Source organism: Mauremys reevesii, linkage group 14 (assembly GCF_016161935.1).
Source record: "Mauremys reevesii isolate NIE-2019 linkage group 14, ASM1616193v1, whole genome shotgun sequence".
Lineage (NCBI taxonomy): Eukaryota > Metazoa > Chordata > Testudines > Geoemydidae > Mauremys > Mauremys reevesii.
The window spans coordinates 19,479,608-19,496,649 of NC_052636.1; the positions used below are offsets into that span (position 1 = coordinate 19,479,608).

The 17,042-nt window shown below is 45.2% G+C and overlaps 1 pseudogene; it reads left to right on the plus strand.

Moving 5' to 3' along the window:
* Positions 1–16,626, plus strand: part of LOC120381639 — a 318,539-nt pseudogene extending 301,913 nt beyond the window's left edge.
* Positions 16,627–17,042: the final 416 nt, after the last annotated feature.

Consider the following 17,042-nt stretch of genomic DNA (forward strand, 5'->3'; position numbering starts at 1 on the left):
CAGGGAAAGCTCCGCCCCCACCCTGTAAACCAAAACCTCGGAGCCTGGAGCATCCAGCCCCCCAGAGGAACTGGCCTGGGGCCCTCCTCCCTCCTTCGCCAGTGGTACGCGGCCAGTCCCCCTTTCCTGGGAACGCTGCCCCTCGTCCAGCTGGGTCTCTACCAAGTTAATCCGGTGTGAGGTCGGTCTGCTCAGTCTGTCCTTGAGCCTGGGGCACTGGGATCGTATGTGGCCCCTCTGGCCACATTGATAGCAGCTCATGTCCCGTTGGTCCCCTCGAGCTGGTCGGTTGTCCCTGACGCTGGGCGTTCCCCTTGGGAGGGGGTTCTCCCGATTCCCCCTTTGGGTGGTCCCAGGATGACTCTCTCTCTGCATTGCAGCAGGCCTGTTCCTTTGGGACTCCTCCCTGCCACCCCCCGACCGGCTCTTCACAAAGTCATCGGCCAGCCGCCTGCATGTTGCGGGTTCTCCGGCTTTTGGTCCCTCAACCACAGCCTCAGGTCGGATGGGCACCGCTCATACAGTTGCTCCAGTACCAGCAGTTTAATCATGTCCCCCTTCGTCTGGGCTCCATCTGCCCACTTTCTGGCGTATCCCTCCATGCGGACGGCTAGTTGCAGATAGGAGACCTCAGGGGGTTTATACTGACTCCGGAACCTCTCCCGGTACATCTCAGGAGTCAGCCCAAACTCGCGCAGCAGAGCCTAGTTGAATAGTTCGTAGTTCCCTTTCTCCTCCTCTCCCAGCTGGCGGTACAATGCCACGGCCTTGGGGTCCAGTAAGGGGGTGAGAACCCGGAGCCTGTCCACAGGATCTACCTGGTGCAGCTCGCAGACCATCTCAAAGGCATCCAGGAAGTCATCCATGTCCTCCCCCTCCTTACGCTGGGGCAGGATGCACTTATCAAAGCTCTGCGCAGTCCTGGCCCCTCCCTCACTCACCGCAGCCGGGGGCTCACTGCCCCTCAGCCTCACCAGTTCCAGCTCATGATGATGCTGCCTCGCTTTCTCCTCCCGGTCATGTTCTCTCTGTTTCTCACGATCCTCCAGCTCTCTCAGTTTTAGCTCCTTCTCCCATTCCAGCCACTTCCGCTCCACGGATGCCGAGCGTCTCCGGGACGATCCCCTGCTGGGGGGTGAGCTTCGCCGGGAGGATCTCCTGCTGGCTCGGGGGGTCACAGTGCCCTCGGTATTCACTGGGCTCCTCCCGCCCTTCCCCTAGGTATAGCTGCCGGCTGACCACTCCCAGCTGGGACAGACACTGGGGCCTGCGCTGCATCTGCCAGGCTGCTTCCCTCAGACACAGGGATCAGTTCATTCAAGTGGTCTCCCTCCTCCAGCTGGGCAATCAGCTGGTCTTTGGTGAGGCTCTCTCTGCGCAGCCCCCTCAGCTCCACCAGGTCGCACTTACGCCGCTTGGCATATATCTTCCTGCTGGCCACTCACAGGCCGGGGTGCTCACCGCTCCCCACGGTTTCCAGTGAGACCCCTAGTGCACCAGCCCTTCTTGAGGTCACCACCTCTCTGCCAGGGTCGAGCCACAGACTCCTCCGCCCGCTCGCTGCAATCCCCCGGGGGACCCTGTTACTGCAAATTCCTTCTCTCTGGTCACACACTCCCAGGGTTAATTACCCCTAAACTCGTCCCTTTCTTTTACTGCTCCCCAGTCACTTACTGCAGGAAGCGCCGTCCACGGGTGCAGTAAATCCCACCTCTGCCACCAGTTGTCACAGAGTGTGGGAGTCTGGTCCTGCACCCTCTGCCTGGGACTCACAGTGACTCTGAGCCAGCCAGTAAAACAGAAGGTTTATTGGACAACAGGAATGCAGGTTACAGCAGAGCTTGGAGGCACAGCCAGGACCCTCAATCAAGCGCCTGTGGGGTCCAGGAAGCTTTGTCCCCTAAATTCCAACCACCCAGCCCAAAACCGAAACTAAACTCCCTCCTCCAGCCGGCCCCTTCCTTTGTCCACCTTCCTGGGCAAAGGTGCTGACACCCTCCCTGCTCCCTGGCTCAGGTTACAGGCTGAGCACTTGTCTCTCACCTAAAGTAATCCCCGGCTCTCCCATCTCCCACACAGACAGCCCCTACTCCATCACACCTTCTCACACTGCTTTGCTGGAGATTCAGCCAGCCTCCAGGCCCTGTTATCACCCAACACGACAGCAGGTGGCGCCATACACCCAACTAAGCCACCTGAGTGCTTTACCTAAGCCACTCAAGGAGAGAGAGAAGACAACAGCCAATTTCCCAGCAATAAGTGTTAGCAAACAGATCAAAGCAGATGACTTAGCAAATAACCAAAAACTCAAAAAAGCCTGACATACTAGATGGATAGAATTTGAATTAGCAATTTCTCACCCTGACTGATGATAGAAGCAGTCCCCCAAGTTTCCATACACAAGCTAGAAATCCCTTTACCCTGGGACCAACACATCCCCCAGGTCAGTCTTTGTTCCTCAGGTGTTTCCAGGAGTTCTTTGTGTGCGGAATGAGGCCAAGAGATGATGTCACACCCACCTTATGTAGCTTTTCCATATGGCGGGACCCCTTTGTTCCAAACTCAGTTCCCAGTCCAGTTTGTGGAAAAATACAGGTACCAAAATGGAGTTTAGTGTCATATGGTCTGGTCACATGCACTAGCATGTCCTGCTGAGTCATAGTAACCATGACTCATAGGCTGGCTGAAACATTCACAAGAAGGCTAATGTCGAAGAAAAACTTAGTTCTCGCTTTTTGTTTGGGTGCAGCAAAATTAAATACTTTATTATTTCTCCAGTAATTACAATGGAGGGAGAGAGTGCCATAGGACACAGGGTCCTGGACAGGTCTCTCAACTGGTAAACAATTACAGCAAGCCTTTATACCTTTTACAGACAATTTCTAGCAATAATACAGACAGTAAAAGCAACAAATACATTTTGTTTATACATAAGCTTTTCTGCTATCTCACTAGAAAAACAAGACTGCAAGACTGCACATTGCAAGGTCGTAATAACTTTCACACAATTCACTCTGTCTTACATTATCTTGCTTCCTCACGTCACCAGGGTCACAGTTAACCTAACTCATGCTAACTAACATTCATTAAGATCTCTTCAAAACCTTGTTAATTATTTACTGGCTTCCACACTCCCCCCTTTTGTACTTCTAGTACAACAAACAATTTCAAATCTCAATTCGCATGAAACTATGGACTTCAGATTCTACAGCAAACATGTCAACCGTCATGGGACGTAATGACAATGCATGATTAGCATGAACATGAAAGGTATTGCTATTCTTACGTTATTTACAACAACAACAACAATAATATAATCCTAAATTAACTAACAACACTACAAACAATAACAATCCCATAGGAATAATATAATATAATGGGGCTGTTGTACAATTGCAAACACAAAGCACAAAACATCATACCTAGTACATAAAGTAAACACTCTATAAGCTGTATGAAAGGCATTCCTTCCAGCTTGATATATATTCTAAAGCATGGGAATTTGCCCTTGCAATTCAGAGATTCTTTGAACCTTTGGTAACAATGAAAGCAAATTTTAAAACCGATCAGGTATTATTCTAGTCCAATCAAAATATACCTAAAATCTAAGAGCTACTTGCAATATTCTATCTGCATTCTATCTGCAGGCCAGTAAATGATATAATTGCCTGCAGCAGTGGTAAGATCAATATGTATATCTTGTAAAGTGGTGGCATTAACGCACACACAGCTATCATTAGGTTGAAAAAAAATGGGTGTCCCGTCAGGGTAGTTCCTTGACCTCCACCCTCTCAACAAATATTGTCATAAACAGTGACAACTTCCCCTAGCTTCAGTTTATAGATACACTGAGCTGTGGTGGTTCTAACGGCCAAAATGTCCATTGACTCTCTATTCTTATCCAAAATGTCAGGTGTCATTCTAGGGGTACTGTCTAGAAATCAGTTGGAGATACCAGGTGGTCTAATTTCCCCAGATGTCTCGGTAAACAATTCAGTTCCACATGCATCCTCCCCATGGACCCAGCAGGATTCGGTATGTGGGAGCCCACACCCACCCTAACCGGTCCATATGCTTGGAAGGAGCACTGTGAATGTCCACACTTCCATCCAGAAAGTGTCCAAGTATGTCTTCATGACCACAGATCAGATGGTACTCCTGACGTGTCTGGAAGGGCAGTGGGCCAAGTCTAGTCCAGATCCCACTGCAATGCCTTCCCAGCCTCAGTGATATTCAATACCATCTCTGTCAGTAACTTCTGGGTCATAGAACTAAGGGTGGAAATGACATGTAACTCACCAATTCCAGCCTGTACTGAAGATAGCTGAGCTTCAAAAATAAGACTAGTGGCCTTTTCTAGTTGCCCCAATTTCTTATCATGTTCTTGGCCTGGAAGAGTAGTCCAAATGGCTACTACACTATTGGCTCCAGCCCACAGGGATCTGGTCAATTCCCGTTTTGTCCAGAGGAAATAACCCATGCCTTTTGTTGTGCTAATCTAATGGCAGCCCCTTGTGAGCAATCTGGGTATGTAGAAAACTGGATAAGGGCAATGTCAGTTAAAATCCAATAAGGGAGGGCAATACATACTGAAGGATTTATCCAGAACACAGGGCGCAGCCTGTAGAATAAACCCCAAAATCCAATTAATACCACAGTCCCAAGCATGGGTCCCACAAAGTTCTTCCTGCCAGTATGTAATTCTTTGTTTCTTCACCAGGGTCAGTTCTCAATGTCCTTTTCAGTCAGGAATTCCTGGACTTTGGCAATGTCAGTGGAGTGAGTGCTTCTTCTCCTTTCCCAAAACAATCAAGGTTTAGCATCCTACAGGGGAGAGGTTGCCAGCACATATCACCCTGTAATAGCTGTGCTTTTTCTAGAAAAGTCTAAAGGCACAGTTGGTCTGTCAGTGGACAAGGGAGCTTTTTCCCTGCTGTCCAGAAGCACAGTAGAACTAGAAGAAAGAATAGGCTAATCATCAATAGGAAAATTCTTCTGATGTGGAGGGGTCTTTTTGCAGTGAGAATCCTGGGTCCAAGCAGTCAGTCTGTGGCACTTCACAGCGGTGTTGGTAGTCAGCAGGACTTGGAAAGGGCCTTTCCAGCATGGAGCCAAGGCAGTCTTTTGCTGATGGATCTTTATGTAGACCCAGGCTCCTGGTTCCAACGAGTGGCAAGGTTGCACAGGATCCTTTGGTAGTGCTTCCATCACCTGTGTATAAAAAGACTTAACACATTTCATTAGTGCCTGACAATATTTAAGCATTATGTTATCCAGCAAATGAATGTCCATCTGAGCTGGGGTTAGTGGGGGTGCAGTTGGTAGTCAGCATTGGGTGTCCTGTCAAATTTCATGAGGGCTGAGTCCAGTCGTTCGATTGGGAATGGTTCTCATACACATCAGTGTCAAAGGAAGGGCATCTGGCCACTTTAAGTGTGTCTCAGCACAAATCCTGGCCAGTTTACTTTTGTAAGTCCTGTTCCGGCGTTCCACTGTCCCAGCAGACTGTGGGTGGTGAGGGCAGTGAGTTGCACATAACTCCTTTACAATCTGTCCAGTAAAATGAATTCCACGACCACTTTTGATACCCACAGGGATGGCAAAACGTGGCACAAACTCTTTAAGCAAACTGTCACAACAGTCCTGACACCTTCTTTCCTGCTGGGAAAAGATTTAACCCAAGTGGTAAATACATCAACTGAAACAAATACATATCCATAACCACAACATGTAGACATCGAAATAAAATCAGTCTGAATATTTACAAAGGTCCTCAAGGAGGAGAGTGGGCTGGCCGCTGCACACCAATCTCGTGTAACTGCAGCAAACATTCCCCCTTCCTTGGTAGGCAGCCAAGCGGTGTCCTTGACTGGGGCCAGCGCATGTTAGCCATTTTCTGGTTGTTTTTTCCATTTAACCTACAAAGGAAACTTTTACTCTTCAATTATACACCTTTTCATACCATGAACACATAAACAGTACTGTTATACAGTACAGAAGTATTATCATTCAATGTATGCCACATATACCCTTTCACTAAAATAACCTTATTACAGAACTTTGGAAGAACAAGCCAGGACAAGCACACCCACTTTGAGAAGTTCACTTAATATAACTTCTAGTCCAATAGCTATCCACCATCCCCAGCCCTCTGGCTAAAAGTCTGAGGTAGCCAGAAGGATCCCTTGTACAATATGGGGAGTGGGTTAACTTTCCATGTCCTTGCTTCCAAAGACTGTCAGTATGCAAATTTTAACAACAAGTCTCAATTAAAAGATTTGGCCAATGTAGTTTCTTTCTCTTACCGAAGAAAATGTATTAGACTTTAGTATATCACATTTTCTGATGTAACTAAACACTTTGTATTCTAAGTTGAACAAAACAAGTATCTGCATTGCAATGCAACATTTTCGCTTGATGTCAAATCAGACCATCTCATGAAAATATTAAACACAACAATTCTGGCCACGAAAAAAAAACACAACAAGACAGAACGTAGAACACACAACATAATTTTTTACTGTGCCAGTAAATCAAGGTACGTTGAATGCTGTGCAGCTGGCATTAATGTTCTTTGATTATCTGAAAGACAAAAACAGAGGTCCACGCCTTCGGGGCAGTTAAATACTTAAAATATACAAATACTCTTGTTGATTCTAGGCAAAACAGAGGAATTACCCCATATTTTCTCGTATGTGCTTCTTAGACAGCTCTGGTTCAGCGGCCTCTACCTTATCAGTTAGTTAATTTGCATTAACCCAGATGCTCTCCGGCTTGCTTTTTTTTTCTTTTAACTCCTGCTTTTAAACACTGAAAGAAAACATCACCACTTATAGTGCCTGTAGGGCCTAATAAAATGTCATTACATAGCACTGTATACATTCTTCAACTGATTTAACAAAATTGTTCATAGCCAAATGAGTGCAATCTAATAATTTCTTTGCCTGAATTCATTCACAAACATGTCAAAGACACCAAAAAACTGTTCTCTTTAGCATTTTCACAAAGTTCAAGTGATGTGCCCCCCAGCAAACACAGAGTCAATTTTTCATTTTCCCTTAAAAATCAATTGCTTTTTCCTTCCAACAGCCACTTTACCAATGCAAATCACCATTCCAAATATCCTTCTGAGTATTTGAAATCCTCATGCTTATATTCACTTACTCCTTCTTTCCACTACACCTCAAAAGTTTCCAACCTGTTTTCCAATCTCTCTGTCTGTTGCCTGCCCGTCTGGGCCCGATCCTTTTTTCCTCACTGAATCGTCCCGTCCATGGACACTAGCTTGTTCCACAACCAGGTCTTAGCTAGGAGGGTGGGCTACTCAACTAGCCCCCACCCTTCTGGTCTTGTCCCCAAAACATTTCTACTCACAAGACTACCTGAGTCCTCCCTAGTAAGGCTTGCCACCTGGGCAAAAATACATGGCCATTCACTTAACACATAATCCAAACCCCTTTGGGGGTCTACCCAGAGACCCACCCATTTGTCTGCTGACACTTAAACAGAAAAGAAAATTACACAGAAAGCAAAGAAAATTACAGTCTAAGCCAAATTTTTCTACTTCTATTATATTGTCCGCTACAGGGGGACTGTAAAAATCTCAGGACAACCTCAGAGCTTCATCGCACACATGGCTTCCACCCTGAGGAATTACGAACGAGAAGTTCAGTTCCGCCACACACCTAACGCCCAAATGAACAGAGCAGAAAAACAACAGTAACCGGTTAAACAAAACAGAGCCAAAGCTAAATAGTGCACCAAAACCAAATAGTGTTTCCTTATTCTATTAGAGCTCACCTATAATCATGCTATTCTTAACACAAAACACCAACAGTACCAAACAAAGCAAACATAAACTAACAAGGGTAAAACAGATAGATGGTGTAAATTCTGCAATTGCTCACCAAACTGTGACAAATTCCTGTTACTGATTTATCCTCATGTCAGGTGATCAGACTGACAGAGCATATAATCAAATTTTAAAGCTTCATTAAAATAATAAAACAACAATGGAGAGTGTTGGGAATGCTCCCACATCACTCAGGAAAAATATGAATGCCCCAAGCCTTAAACCACTTTAATACTCACACATGTCTCACTGGGAAGTTAAGCTTTGCAAATATAATTCCAATTCTGTAACTCCTGCTGTTGGTTTGCCTCAGTTTCTATTTTCCACAAGCAGCTGGGGCTGAAAGCAGTTTTTCTTTGCACTTAGCATAGTCCGCACTAATTCATGACCTTGAAGACAAAACAACTTCTCCTTTATCTCAGGGCTAAGCCGAATTTCAAATTAACCTGTTCCTAGACAAATTGCTCACACTGTGACAGAGGTTTTTCTTTGTGATTAAAGCTCCACTGAGATATATGATCTTATCTAAATTGAAGGTACCTTCTAATGGGCATTGTTTAAATGAATTTTCACGCGTATACAGATTCCAATCATTTAAATACCTGCAGGTTTTAGGACCATAATGTACGTACATGTAATATGCTGGGGTACCCTTAGGGGGTGAGGTGGAATATTTAGACTGTCCCTTACCCATTTTCCACTTACACACACAGAGAGGGTGTCCTGTCCGTGCTAGCGGCTCAAAAACCAAGGAGATGATCAGACTGTCAGTAGCCCACACGGAAGGGAAAGGGGAGGGAAGATGGGTTCACACACCCCTAGACCCAGGCAGCTTCCTCGCCGGACTATGCCAGGCTGAGTCAGCCCACCGTGGGTCGGATCTCCTAAAGATCCACTAGTTACTGGGCTAGCCCGATAACAGCCACTCACACTGGTGTACACACACACACACCAAGGCCTCTTTTTCTTCCTTTTTCTTTTTCTTTTTAACCCTTTTTCAACCTTTTTATCTCTCTTTTTTTTTTTTTTTTTTTTTAAAACCATGATGCATCTTTACCTGGTCCGGACCAATACCATGAGGCGGTATGACAACCACCTCTTGAGGCGGTAAAAACCCCTCAGCACCGGTGCATTCTAATGCATTTACCTATGCATTACCTTATGCATTACCTTATGCATTTCCTTGGCCAACTCAGCAGTTCCCAGTACTGCTATAAACTAACCTTATTGGGGCCTCTCCCCAATACCACTTTGCATCTGATCCTGCTGCACAGTCAATAAGTTCAGATGGCGTGAGCCCAACGGAGACAGACGTCCTCACGGAAAATCCTCCTCCGATACCCCAATAGAGATTTCAAAAGGTCTCATACCTCTCATGTGGCGCCATGGGGTTCGAAGGGGAATGATCCGTAGTAGTTGTCTGTGGGTCCGTGGGCGTTGCCATTCCGGACGAGCCCCCAAATTGTCGAAGAAAAACTTAGTTCTCGCTTTTTGTTTGGGTGCAGCAAAATTAAATACTTTATTATTTCTCCAGTAATTACAATGGAGGGAGAGAGTGCCATAGGACACAGGGTCCTGGACAGGTCTCTCAACTGGTAAACAATTACAGCAAGCCTTTATACCTTTTACAGACAATTTCTAGCAATAATACAGACAGTAAAAAGCAACAAATACATTTTGTTTATACATAAGCTTTTCTGCTATCTCACTAGAAAAACAAGACTGCAAGACTGCACATTGCAAGGTCGTAATAACTTTCACACAATTCACTCTGTCTTACATTATCTTGCTTCCTCACGTCACCAGGGTCACAGTTAACCTAACTCATGCTAACTAACATTCATTAAGATCTCTTCAAAACCTTGTTAATTATTTACTGGCTTCCACACTAAGCTCTTCCATGGTCCATTGTCTTTGTTGATGAGCCATGAACACTGTCTGGCTTCTTTGTTGTACCTGAAAGGCTCGTTGTGGCTGTTATCCAGAGTAAGTACATTTGAAATACAGATACAGAGTCAATATCCATAACTTCAGATACGAACATGATACATGCACACAAATAGGACAATCATATTCAGCAAATCATAACTTTTCCAATGACACTGAACATGATGCATCTTGCACAAAATGCATCATAATTATGTCCTAATCATTTGATAATCATACCACTATGCTGAATATGGGGTGTAGTGTCAGATAGGGCCTAATTTCAAGGCAAAGGTGTTGGGAATGGAACTTCCTCTTTGTGGAACAGGAAATAACCCTCTAGCCAGGGCTGGGAAAACTTCCCAGACTCCTAGTGCTGAACCCTGAACCTACTGACACTTCATTAGTTACCACCAACCCCGATCTTTGTGGTAACTGCAAATGTTATCGGTGATGATTTTATATTCTCTTCCAGGTCATTGATAAGAATGTTAAATAACACAGGGCCAAGAACCAATCCTTGTGGGACTCCCTAGAAAGAAATCTACTCAAGCATGGTTCCCCATTTACAATCATAGTTTTTAATCTATTTAATGTATGTTGTGTTTATTTTGTATCTTTCTAGTTTTCTAGTCAAAATGTTGTGCTGAACCAAGTCATACGCCTTACAGAAGTCTAGGTATATTACATCAATACTATTAGTTGCAACCAAACTTTTTTTATCTCATGCAATAAGGATATCCAGTTAGTTTGATTGGATCTGTTGTCTCTGAACCTTTAATTGATACTAATTATATTACCCTCCTTTCATTCTTTATTAATTAAATCCATATTCGCTGCTCCATTATCTTGACCAGTATCAGACTAACACTCTTGTAATTAGCTGGGTCATCTCTTTTACCGATTTTAAATATTGGCACAGCATTAGCTTTAGGCTAGTCTTCTGAATTTCCACAGTGTTCCAAGTCCTAATTAAAATCACCATTAACAGTCCTCCACACTCCTCCACCAGGTCTTTCAAAACTCTTGAATACAAGTTATCTGGACCTGCTTATTTAAACATGTCTAACTGTAATAGCTGCTGTTTAACATCCTCGTGAGTTATTGTTGGGATGGAAAGACTGTCAGCGTCAACATCTTATATGACTTACATCATCTGTTTCTCTCCAAATCCAGGAGAGAAATATTTATTGAACACTTTTACCTCTTCTGCATTATTTTTGATAATTCTGCCATTTCCGTCTAGTAATTTATCACTACCATTGTTAGGATTAATATACTTTTCAAAACTTCCTTCTTATTTTCATTGATTGGTCATTGATTTCTGATAGCTTCCCTTATCAATTTTCTACAATTCTGACCTTCTAACTCAGGGTGAGCAACCTTTCAGAAGTCTTCATTTATTCACTCTAATTTAAGGTTTTGAGGGGCCAGTAATACATTTTAACATTTTTAGAAGATCTTTCTCTGTCTATAATATATATAACTAAACTATTGTTGTATGTAAAGTAAATAAGGCTTTTAAAATGTTTAAGAAACTTCATTTAAAATTAAATTAAAATGCAGAGCCCCCCGGACTGGTGGCCAGGACCCGGGCATTGTGAGTGCCACTGAAAATCAGCTTATGCTGCCTTCAGCACCTGTGCCATAGGTTGCCTACCCTGTTCTAACTAATATTCTTTACTACTGACTTCCCTTTTCTTCCTTATATTTTATTTGGAGAGTGTTTCCTACCAGGAGCCATTAGTAGGGTCCAGAGCCAGCCCCATCTCCTATATCAAACTCTGGCTAGTAGGTATGTGATAAATGTGATGACCCTGCCTCCATCTGTCAGCTGGGAGACGCAAAGGTTCTCTCATTCTACCCTCTGATGCTTCCTGGCTGCTCTAGGCAAGGTGAGGTGGGACTCTGTTAACATGTGCCTCCTGAGCTTCCATTTACCTGGTGCTGCTGTTCCGTGAATAGTGGGATTGTGAGTGGGGCAGCAGGTACTGAGTGTTGGACTCTTGCTCTTTCAGGAGTTGGTGACTTTCGAGGAGGTGGCTGTGTATTTCACCAAGGGGAATGGGCTCTGCTGGACCCTGTTCAGAGAGCCCTCTACAGGGATGTCATGCAGGAGAACTATGAGACGGTGACCTCGCTGGGTAAGGAGTCCTGTCTCCTGGGTTATTAGAAGCTGTGGGGTCTCTGAAGAACCTGAGTAGTAATAACTTTATACCTTTATTCATCATACAAGTTTTGACAAGTTTCCTTGCCCCCCCTTTTTTTGCCTTATCTCCCACCCACTAGTATCATTTTTGGACATGTGCCTTTTTGGTGCCATCAGACATTTTAAAATGGCATTGAATGTATCCTTATTGGCTACATTCATAACTGCATTAATAACTGTAGCTTTCATGCCTTTTTCTCATTTTAAGAGGAAAATATGCTGCCTGTAGAATTCTAAATTGAGTAAATAGGTGTGTGACCAATGCATGGCTTGTGTGACAGTCAGATGAGCTCCTCTTTTGATAGAAGAGAGTATAATGTTGTCATTCAGGAGCCCAAAGGTGAAAGGAGAACAGAGCCATGTGAGAGGAGGAGAAGAGGGGGAGTAGATAATTCTGTGGTGCCTGGACATGGGGAAGGTGTGTGCAGGGTTAGAGGTAAGATGGAGAAAGGAGAGATGAGGTTGTGAGAGACGAGGAGGGAACAGAAGATGCTCCCAAGGTGCCAGGAGGTGGTGCTGGCTGAAAGTAATGGGAAGAAGGGGAGGGGAGTGTGGGGGAGGGGCACCCAGGAAGTGGGGTGGGTGCATCAGTGGGAGGGAGGAGAGGTTTGGGGATCTAGAGCTGTTGGGGATCCCAGACCTTTAACCCCAAATCCCTACCGAAGCCTTGTTGCTTTAGAGCCTCCACTCCAGTTTTATTTCTGTTCAGTTTCACTTTATTATACATTTTTTCCCCAAATATTAATATTTTAACTCTTGACCTCCCTCTCCCACTCATTACCCCCCTCCCCATATAACCTCCCCATCTCTATGCACAGCGACCCCGGCCACCGATCCTGAGTCCTTGCTGCATCCTCCCTCCCAGAGCAGGGCCCCTACCCAGGCACAAATGGGCACTTTGTCGATGATGTCACAGGGTGGTATAGTCTGTACAATTTTTACACCTATAAGATTACATATTCAAGCCCTTCACGCCAGTCGGGCTTATCTCTATATGCCGATACAGTCTGTTCCCCAGTGTTTCCTTCCCAGCTCTGATGCCGCAGAGCCTGGTCTGTGTCCCTGTTCCCGTTCTCCCCCTAATCAACATTCAACATTCATGGGGCCTCATCTGAGCACTGTGTCCAGTTTTGGGCCCAGCACGATAAGACGGATGTGGAAAAATTGGAAAGCATCCAGCGGGGGGCAACAAAAATGGTTAGGGGACTGGAACACATGACTTCTGAGGAGAGGCTGAGGGAACTGGGATTGTTTAGCCTGCAGAAGAGAAGAATGAGGGGGGATTTAATAGCAGCCTTCAACTACCTGAAGGGGGGTTCCAAAGAGGATGGATCTAGACTGTTCTCAGTGGTAGCAGATGACAGAATAAAGAGTAATGATTTCAAGTTGCAATGGGGGAGGTTTAGGTTGGATATTAGGAAACACTATTTCACTAGGAGAGTGGTGAAGCCCTGGGATGGGTTCCTTGGGGAGGTGGTGGAATCTCCTTCCTTAGAGGTTTTTAAGGTCAGGCTTGACAAAGCCTTGGCTGGGATGATTTAGTTGGGGATTGGTCCTGCTTTGAGCAGGGGTGGGGCTAGATGACCTCCTGAGGTCCCTTCCAACCCTGATATTCTATGATTCCAATTTCCTTCCCCTCCTGTTTGACCCCATTTATAGAGTAATATTCTCAGCTATACCTTAACCAATCATTGTGCTGAAATTTAACTAAACAATTCTAACATATTGTGACATAATTCTCTAACCCAGGCGTCGGCCCCTTTCAGAAGTGGTGTGCTGAGTCTTCATTTATTCACTCTAATTTAAGATTTCATGTGCCAATAATACATTTTAACGTTTTTAGAAAGTCTCTTTCTATAAGTCTATAATACATAATTAAACTATTGTATGTAAAGTCAGTAAGGTTTTTAAAATGTTTAAGAAGCTTCATTTAAAATTAAATTAATATGCAGAGCCTTCTGGACCGGTGGCCAGGACATGGGCAGTGTGAGTGCCACTGAAAATCAACTCGTGCCGCCATAGGTTGCCTACTCCTGCTCTAACCAATTATAAACCACTACCCTAATTAACTTACACCTGGCAACATTAATTATACAGGAGAGAGAAACAATTAGAGAACCAGACTGATTAACAATGTAAAAGTGGTGGCCATAAAGATAAAGCAATACAGAAATGAGGGTTTCACAACCACAACCATTGATAAGGGATTTCTTGCCAGACAGAATGCTATCAAATTAAGGTTTCTTTAACCATCTTAAGATCTGACAGGATCGAGTTCCGAACAGCCCACTAGCACCTTATGTCAGTGTGACTGGTTTGGGATGTGAGGATATGACCCTTCGCTTCCCAGCTTATGGCTGCCCCTGCTGCTTAGCCAAAGGCCTTAGCCTAAGAACAAGGCCTCAGGCTATCCTAGTGAGAGAAGGCCCATTCACAGGCAGACTGTGATTTTGATTCTTTGTTTTCATACTCCTGTAACTAGCTAAGTGATAAAAATACGCCTAAGTTCTTAAAATATAGGCTTTGCAGGCAGGCCTGAATATCGCCATTCTAACAGAGGGTTCTACCCCTTTCCCCGTGCTGTGTCTGTCTTGTCTATTTAGACGGTAAATTCTTCAGAGCATGGGCCATCTACTATTCTGCATTTGTACTGTGCCTAGCACAATGGAGACACACTGTTAGTTGGTCCTTAGCACTAGGTAATGCGTATGATTAATAATAATAATAACTCTCCTGCCACTTGGAGCCAAGGAAGCTGGCCTTGGGATGTTACTGCTTAAAAATGATCTGAGCTTAAAACCATGGACTATTCTTTGTGACAAGTATCCCACAAATTCCACCGACCTCCTTGTTTTCTTTGTCTGGCATAGGGTTTCTAAATTCCAAACCTGATGTGGTCTCCCAGCTGGAACGAGGGGAAGAGCCGTGGGTCCTGGACCTCCAGGGTTCTGAGAAAGAAGTGCTTCCAAGAGCTGCCTGCACAGGTGAGGACTTGGTTAAAGCAAGTCAAAACTGTCCGTGAATACAGAAAACATTCGGGATGCCCTACAAAGACCTTGTGAGCTCTCCAAGTTCAGGATTGTTCCCTGCAGATGTGGAATAATTAGGCAGATGTCACTCATGGCTTCCCACCTATCCTGACTAACAACTGGCAGCAGATCCCTACCTGATCCCACTTTCCCTGCATGTTCTGGTAAAATGCAGACCAAAACTGATCCCTTCTGTCTCTCCTCTGGGGAAAATCAGCTCCTGATAGGTTTGATCTCTCCTGCACATATTTTGGTTTGTTCATCCCTTTTAAAATTCCTGTCTTGAGATTTCCTTTCTCTCAGGCACAGGAGTGACCTATGTCTGATTCTTCTCTGTCTCCCATCTGGCGATGGGATGGTGCGTGAGAATGAGGAGCAGAAACTGCAGCAGGAAGATGCTGAGCAAGGAGCACCACATGGGACGTTATCAGGAAGACCCAAAGGGAATGTTTCCAGGAGTTGTGCACTGAGAAACAGTAAAAGCCTCTGAGACTCAGCAGAGGCCAGAGGAGAACTTCAGTAGCCACTCAGACCTTATTACACATGAGAGAATCAACTTGGAAGAAACAAACTACACATGCCACGAGTGCGGGAAAAGCTTCACTCAGCGCTCAAACCTTATCAGACATCAGAGAATCCACACAAGAGAGACGCCCTACACGTGCGCTGAGTGCGGGAAAAGCTTCAGTCAGCGCTCACACCTTATCACACATCAGAGAATCCACACAGGAGAGACGCCCTACACGTGCTCTGAGTGCGGGAAAAGCTTCAGTCAGCGCTCAAGCCTTATCACACATCAGAGAATCCACACAGGGGAGACGCCCTACACATGCGCTGAGTGCGGGAAAAGGTGCAGTCTGCGCTCAAACCTTATCAGACATCAGAGAATCCACACTGGGGAGATGCCATACACGTGCGCTGAGTGCGGGAAAAGCTTCAAGCTGCGCTCAATCCTTATCACACATCAGAGAATCCACACAGGGGAGACGCCCTACACATGCTTTGAGTGCGGGAAAAGCTTCAGTCAGCGCTCAAGCCTTATTATACATCAGAGAATCCACACAGGGGAGACGCCCTACACGTGCTCTGAGTGCGAGAAAAGCTTCAGCCAGCGCTCAAACCTTATCACACATCAGAGAATCCACACAGGAGAGCAGCCCTACATGTGCGCTGAGTGCGGGAAAAGCTTCAGTTGGCGCTCAAACCTTATCAAACATCAGAGAATCCACACAGGGGAGACGCCCTACACGTGCGCTGAGTGCGGGAAAAGCTTCCGTCTGCGCTCAATCCTTATCACACATCAGAGAATCCACACAGGGGAGAAGCCCTACACATGCGCTGAGTGCGGGAAAAGCTTCAGTCAGCGCTCACACCTTATCAGACATCAGAGAATCCACACAGGAGAGACGCCCTACACGTGCGCTGAGTGCGGGAGAAGCTTCAGTCGGCGCTCAAACCTTATCACACATCAGAGAATCCACACATGAGAGATACCCTCCACATGCTCTGAGTGCGGGAAAAGTTTCATTGAGCACTCAGACTTTGTCAGACATCGTAGAATCCACAGTGGAGAGAGACCCTACACATGCTCTGCATTTGGGAAAAGCTTCAATCAGATGTCATTCCCTATTAGATATCAGAAAATCCAAATGGGAGAGAACTGTAAGAAATGCCTTTATTAGGGCTTCCTAAAGATTTGTTTTTTAAAAATCACATTTGCTAATTCCAATATAGTGATCTTTGCACCATCTTCACCGTGGTCTCTCAGCTCTGCCAGCTGAGTTGTCTGCTTCTGCCTTTTGCAGCTCACCCTTCTTTGGGGTCAGTCCTGTGATCTTTTCTTTCAGCTCCTTTCCTTTGACTTGTAGGAGCGTGTGTCCCTCCAGCCAGGAATTTCATCAGCTCCAGGTGGGGAGAGAGGGTTGATGCCAACAAGCTACCCTGAGGCAAAAGTTACCTGTGCCTGACATCCACTAGGACTGTACATGGAATTGGGTGCCAAGTTAGTGATTTTGGTGTAAAAGAC